This window comes from Cupressus sempervirens, chromosome 7, assembly GCF_028749045.1.
Source record: "Cupressus sempervirens isolate cs-2001-9-10 chromosome 7, ASM2874904v1, whole genome shotgun sequence".
In the NCBI taxonomy this organism is placed as follows: domain Eukaryota; kingdom Viridiplantae; phylum Streptophyta; class Pinopsida; order Cupressales; family Cupressaceae; genus Cupressus; species Cupressus sempervirens.
The window spans coordinates 223,512,620-223,520,491 of NC_143124.1; positions in this window are offsets into that span (position 1 = coordinate 223,512,620).

Here is a 7,872-nt window from a genome sequence, read left to right on the forward strand (position 1 = left end):
AGAATTTTCTCATGTGTCATGTATTATTTTGCAGTCCATCCATTTTTTTCTATGGTTATGTAAATGAGTTCAGTAATTGCATACTTGAATACAAAAAAAAAAAGTGAACATTTGGCACCTATGCTTTGCCTTTGAGTTATTTGAGTTTTTTTTAGCTGTATTAAGATCTTAAGAAGGAGGATTTTTCCTTAATCATCATTATCTTTGAGTTTTGTCTCCTTTCTCATACATCTATAATCTTGAGATTGAATGAACAAGTTTTATTCAGTTTGATGCAATTTACACAACTTGCATATCTTTTACTAATTGCTGCTAATTCAAAGAATTGCATAATTGCTTTCTCTAATGGCTAAGGTTTAAGATTTGTGAAAAGGATGAGAATCAGAATGAAACTTAAAGTTTAGTGCTAACAATTTTAATCACAAGTTGATTAAAAAGGTTCAAGTCTACTAATCTTTGACTCTATATCCCATTGGATAAGGCATTGGTCCATTTAAAAGTTCAAGAGTAGATTGATGATTCACTTAACTATAGAGAATTCACAATATCAAATCAATTTACCTTTTTATATGTTAAAAAGATAAAGGTTATGGTTATTGCTTATTTGTTGTTACTTTCTTTGGTTATAATTAGCAATTATAATTAGGAAATTTTATAATAGGTTATAGAAGAATGTTGACCATTTCTACTATAAGGGGATAGTCTTGTAGAGAAGAATATCAGGATAATAGGATAAATCCCTTAGGTTTTCCCGCCTTGGCTTAGTAGAGCCTAAAGTGAAGTGAGTCCTGATGACTCTGTTAATATTGGTCTAGAACTAAGATTTAGCCTTGTTGAACATAGGATTTAGCTAATCCTTAGCCTTTTCCTTACCTTTGTTTCCTGGTATTAGGTTTAAATCCACTTGATATGTTCATTACTAGAAAGAACTCCAACATACTCATTTGTGAGAATAATAATATTAGCGCCATATTTAAAATCAATCCAAAATAGTAGTGAAGAATAAAACATAATAAAATATATGCATTAACATATTTATTATATATAATTTGTACAACAACAATGAGTTTTACCTATCAAGAAGAAGTCCCCTGAGAACCTTTTATGCCATCATTTTGCATGATGCCTGATGACAAGAATCCTTTCAAACTCCTCTCTTGAAAAGTTGATCTTGTGAATCAACTCCAAAGTTTTAGGTGATCTTGTGACCTAATAAACTTTGTTCAGTTGAAGATAAATGTAATTGATCACAGGGAGGCCTTTGCTAGTCTGTTTGATTTCAGATCAGATGTATAATCTACACACTACAAAATAAAACATGAAAAAAAGAACTATAGTTTTATATTTTTATGTTTTAAAAAAAAAAAAATGCAATCTAGCAATGCAACTGGTATGAAGTCCTATTCTAGCAAGGGGGTTAGTAAATTAAATAACAAGAACTTTAAAGTAAACAACATGAAAGTAAAATCCTACCAAACATAAGCTATGATGTTGATGAGTTAAGCTTTCAAAGAAATTGGTGGCTAACCAATGAAAAAAGGAGCAACACTTCCTCGATTCCATTGATGCAATCATTGGTGAGAAACTTAGTAATCATATGATATTTCACTCTTCATCAAATCACAAGGCCATAGAAAGTGCACTCATGCGAGAAGAAAAGTTATGCAGGCATAATTTGATGATTTCTTCTCAAGCTAGATATGTCACTAGAATTCATAAAACCATAGAAAACACCAAAACTAAAGAGATCGCCCAACCAAAAACAAAGCAATAAACTTTTTTCTCAATCACAATTCCATGAACATAAATTTACAAAATAATGACACATTTAGGTAAGAGTCACTGCACTCCAAATGCAAGCACCAAAAGCATAATTTTATTGAAAAAAATAATAACCACAATTACATATTACAATGGGGTATTTATAAGAAATTGTCTCCTAAATTTGTGTTGAGACTTAGAGATATCTTCATGCAATAATAGTCTTTTAAATTAATAAAAAAAACTAATTATATACAAACTAATAATTTAACTGGTGCTTAGTAAGACTCTATTAATTTCTTATTCATTAATTGGATGCATGAGCCTTTACATGTCAAAAAAAAGGAATTTATGAGAGGAGAGAGAATAAGAAAGCCTTCAGTTGAAGTGCAAGTGTTTGGAAGTGCCAAAAATAGAAGTTGATCCTTCACTAGGCATCTGTCAAAATTAAACTACCGTTAGAATGCATTTCCAATGTATGGAAAGGTCTATTTTTGGAATTGGCAATTAACTATTGGTGCATTTCTCGAAAAGTGCACCTACGGACTTGTGCACCTGTGGACCTCCATACCTCAAAAGGGTCCAAAATCTCAAAATTTTATTAAGTATCAAAATTGAAATTTTGGCTTCTAGGTTTTGTTGCCCTTGGATTTCTCTATAATCTCAGTAATCGTTTCTACATCCAAAAAATCCAAAGCCTCATACTTGTCTTTAACCTTTTGTCTATAGTTTTCCACCTCAATTTGAGTCTCAAGAAAATCCTCGAGTTTGGTATCCAACTCTAATTAGGCTTCCTCTATTCTGAAATCTCGTCAGATGTCCTCGTAACTAGAAGCTTCTTCAAAAATCTTCCTAAATTTCTCTGCTACTATGTCTATAGGCATCAAAATCTCCCATTCCTCATCCTCAAAAATCTCTAGACACACATCACTATAATGCCTCTCTGCCTGCAAAATTTACTCTTGGGCTTGGTCCTTGAGCCGATAGATCTCTACATGTAACATCTCCATTATTTTATTACTATCTAATATCTTCTGAATCTAATCATCAATCAAATCTAATTCTTTTGTTGTATACACAACTATCAAAATCCTATAGCTCTTCCCTTTTATGACTTGCAAAATTTGTAAATCTTTTCTCCAGGCACACATTTCATCCATTATACTAAAATCCTACTTCAATATCACTACCATCTTATTTACATTCTCCTGCATAGTGTGTCATAACTTCAAATTTCCTTAGACGATCAAGACACCCTTTTCATCAAAACTTTCCCACCACGACTGATAGGGTTTCAAAATTGGGTCCAAATGCACACCTCTCCCTTCTTTGAGTACATCATTTTGAGTCTTCTTGGGGTGTCCAAGATCTAGGGGACTAATAACTTTAGCTAGATATCCTCTCAGGATTTCATTTTTCCTTCGAAGTTTTCTAAGTTTATCCCTTTCCTAGTCCATGCTTCTAAAAACTTCCATTATTCCCATGGTCACAATCAATTTGGCTATATCTAATGTAGGCTTCTCGAGCATGACCTCCTTGATCTAATAATCTTGTGGGCTTAAGCTTTTTGCATCTACATCAAGAGAAGGGATAGCAACTTGAGCAAGAAAATCTTGATCCTAAGTACTTTTAATAAATACCAACGCTCTCAAATCCTATGATGGGGACTCAGGTTTATTTAGGACCTCGAATAATTCAATGATATCCTTGTCATCTACGTGGAATTGTGGTTACATGTTTCTCATCATTTCTTTCCTCAAACACCTTGGAATCTATTAAATTGAATGCCTACCTCTTGAGGATGAATGAGTATGTTCAGCTACTTCCTTTCCATTATCACTCCTCCTTGGAGTTCTTTCTCTTTTTGAAGGTTCTCCATCTGTGGTCTCTATTTCTGTGGAATTTGTAGTTTGCATCTCAGTGTCCTAGGAGGCTTGTTGAGAATATTCAAGAATTTGTCTCTCTTTTGACACTTCATTGGTTACCATTTTCTATGGCTCCTCCTCTTGTGAAGGCTCCTTTTGAACATGTTCTTCTTTGAAACTAGGAGGTGAAGGAGTAACAGAGCCTTTATCCACCACTATGACTTGTAGTGGAAATGAGGGAGTAAGATTAGGGCCTTGTGATTCTAGAGGCATCTATGTCCAATCTTCTTATTAGGGCTCACCTGTTGGGGTATCCCTAATCTTATCTCCAATAAACTCTATCCCTATTAGCATAAAATCAAAAATTGACATCTTGAATAGGTCATCACCCTCTTTACTCTACTCATCCACCCATTGTTATACTTTATCTTATGAAGAAGTTACTTCCAAAGGTTCCTCTGGGGTGGACGGTGGTTTCACCGTGGAACTTTTCGTCCATTCTTGTTCCATGGCTCTAGCTAGTCAGGATCTTCTTTGTATGGGAAAATCCTCCTCCTCACCTTCCTCTTCTTCTTCTTCTTGTCACTCAGGAATAGGTTGTGGGATAGATGGGAAAGGAACCATCCTTCTAATCACCCTTTTCCTCTTCTTCATATGGATCTTAAGATTTTTCTATTTCTTAGAGGAGGAAGGGGATATCAATTCTTCCTGTGAAGGAGGAGAGACTTGTTTGATTTCACCCTCTATTTGGCTAGGTGCAACTGGTGGAAATTGAGGGTCTGGTTAGTCTTGAGAAGCCCCAGTGTCTTCTGATCCCTACACATCTCCTTCATGCTATTGGGGAGTTGCCTGTACTTCACCCTCTTCTATTTCACCCCTTTAAGGAGAACTCTTTCTTTTTCCCTTTCCTTTCCTCTCTAGAGGGTGATAGTATCCTACTTGCTTATCAAGTTGGCATACTATTTCTAGCCTTATTGGTGATTGGGATACAAAGGTAGGAATAGTAACCTTCTTTCCTCTACCTTTGTCTAGGCAGACTTGTGCATGAAAAATCACTATGTTAGGTATTGGATCAAGTCAGAATGGTTACTTGATCCAATCATGTGTCATCTTAATGACATGCCTTGCTCGATGATTAATATCATCATTCTCCTCTCTATCAACCGCAAAGTTTAGTATGGGTCTCTCTCCAATTTTGTTCGTGTTGAATAGAGGGTCCAATAGCTCCCTAGAATCTTGCTGCAATATCTCCTCAAGAATGCTTATTTAAGAGCCTTCTTAGCCAAATACAAAGTCATCCTACAATAGTCCCTGATATGAACATCGTAGTCATTTGTTGAATTCATCCAATCATTTTTAACAGCCTCTTTGTGCTAAAATTCTTTGCTTGCCAAACTCTGAACTTTCCTAATATTGTCAAGACAAGTCCTAGGAGAATTTTACTCAAGAGGATATTTATCTCGCTCCCATTCAAAAGTCTAAATATCCTATTTTTCCTTTACTTGATATGGTCCTATGACTAGTGGCCACATCCAACATGGTCTTCATTGTCTCTTGACCCTATCATATGTAGATTTAATCTACCATGCAATCTCCAATAGGACAAGTCTATCACTAGGATATCTAGGGAGCTTCTTTGGGTTGATAGTGGCACTAGCTACCCTTAGATATGTGACTATTTTGAACTATATAAAATAAGGCCCAAGAGCTATTATCTGTGCTACTACATCATCAGATAATCTTTTTGTAGAGTCTCCCTCTATGAATTAGATGATATCAAATATAAATGTAGCATTCATGATTTTGTATTCTTTGCTATGTCCTGAGAGCTTCTTCTTCACCAATTGAGGGTAGACAATATAAGGCTAGCCATTGGAATCATGCATGCTGCCCTTCCTATATAACCTAGGATAGTTTGTTGCCCTTGAAATTAGAGGATACACAAAATATGACATCATATAAAACTTATTCTTGTCCTTGACTGCATCCAATTTTTTACATAAGGTTTTGCTCAATTTGGTGGCCCAGTCAAGTGGCATCATTTCCATCTTGATTGTCTCAATAAATTTTTCCATGAAAACATTTTAGTGCCTAGATACTAGTAGACCCATCACCCTACTCAAAAGAATGATAGAGAATCCAATATCTTCCTTCATATACACTTTTTTCATATCCACCTTTTATGTTACCTTCCCTAGAGGAGTACAATCAATAAGATTAAGAGGACAAGATGGTCTCAATTGCCTCACTTAGGTGTTCTCTATATTGTAATACCCAAAAATTGGCTTATTACCATGATCACCAATTCTAGTATATTTTTGATCAATTCTAAAGTCCTATGTCACTAGGCAATTCGTATTCTGCTACTCGGTACTTGACTTAATTGTCAAATGCAGAAAACCTAAATCTGCATTAATCAGACTCTTTAATTACCTATAGTATTTAATTACTAGTATTGATTAAGACTTAATTTAATTGTTAAGTATTTATACTTTAATTAAATTAAATTATCTCCTAAGGCTAATGTACTATGGAACTAAATTTATTTAATTTAATAAATATGCCTATTTTAATTAATTAAACAAAATTATTTAATTAAATGGAGAAGCTACTTATAATTAATTGAGAAAATTTATTTAATCAAATGGGAAGTCATTCCTAATTAATTAAATGAAATTATTTAATTAAATAAGAAAAGTGTCTCTAATTATTTAAATACAATTATTTAATTAAATGGAAAAAGGTAATTATGAAAGCATATCTTATTTTATTAAATTAAATATCTCTCCTAATTTCTCTTTAGTTCAAGAATGGAAATTCTTAGTTCACTGTTGATCAAATTAGAAGTGACCTAGATCACTTGCTTTTAACTAAAGTCTATCTGAGCTGACTAGCTCTTACACTTAGATCTGAGTTAGTTAACTCCCTCTAATTTGAGAATCTTCTGTTATGACTGAACTTCATCTTCAATCCTAACCATTGATTGAAATTGATCTCAACCATTGATGGATTCTAGGAAAGTCTATTTAAGAGACCCTCATCTCTTCATTTTAAGGGATGAATTAGAATTTGCATCAAATTGCTCCCAAATTACATACTCATTTAAGCTTTAGCATATTCTCATGTATTTTCATTGTTAGCTTAGAATTAATATGCATTCATTTTAGCATAGTTTCTTTCATATGTTCTTAGCTTAATTGCATAACATATTTAGAGTTCTTTGCATGTTCATTCTAGATTAATCTACACAATCATATAGATTAATTTCATTTCTTAAATCCTTCGTGCTTAGAGGGTCTGGTTGCCTGCACCTCAATTTTGAGGATATTAACAAGTGAAATCCTTTTAGATAGAAGGCAATAGGTTGGCTTGTTGGATGATTTTTAGATGGAAAATCCAATTTTCGTTCCATGATGAATCCTCATATAAAGACTATGTTGAAGTGTCTATGTGAAGCATAAGGCCACATTCCACATATACATATACCACCTTTTTTCTGACTCATAGATGAGTCTGATGAATTGATCCGCTTGGGGAGATGAAATACCTTCTCAATGTTTTTGGGTCAAAGGTCAAGAAAAAATTCTCTTGTCACACTCTTCACTAGCATTTTCTTGGGAACAAAGTGTTGTGCAAGTGTCATTATGAGCTCAGATGACTATACTGATGCTGGGTGCAAAGCTATGTTAACCAACCTTGATCAGATTAATACAGATAATATAGCCAATCTCTCCTTGGGCTTATTATAAATCCTTAAGAACTGTCACAAATCAATGTGTCCCAAGTTAGTATCCTTAATCTCTACGTAGTCATCTTGGAACCTTGACTTTGTTGACACACCTTGGAACTTGAAAACAATGGGCTTTGGTGTCATTTTTTCATCAGATGAAGATACCATTGTATCTATGTGACAAAAGAAAGATGTCCATTAATAAAAAAATGTCAAAGTTATGATAAGATCTAGAAAGCTAAATGTACAAAAACCCATTACTATCCTCTTTTTCTTCAAAACAAATTAAATATAAGGTGCACACTTGTGCACCAAATTAGGTGGACAAGCGTGCACCAAACTTGGAGTTTGGGCTTCATTTTTTAAGTTAACTCTTTTGTAGAGGTACACACTACCACACCTGTCCAGGTGCACTAGTGTGCACCTTGTCACTTGAGGCTTGGTGGTCCTTTGGGGGTTCATAGGTGCACAACTGTGCACCCTCTAGAGGTTTGTGCTTTTTTATTTTTTTGCATG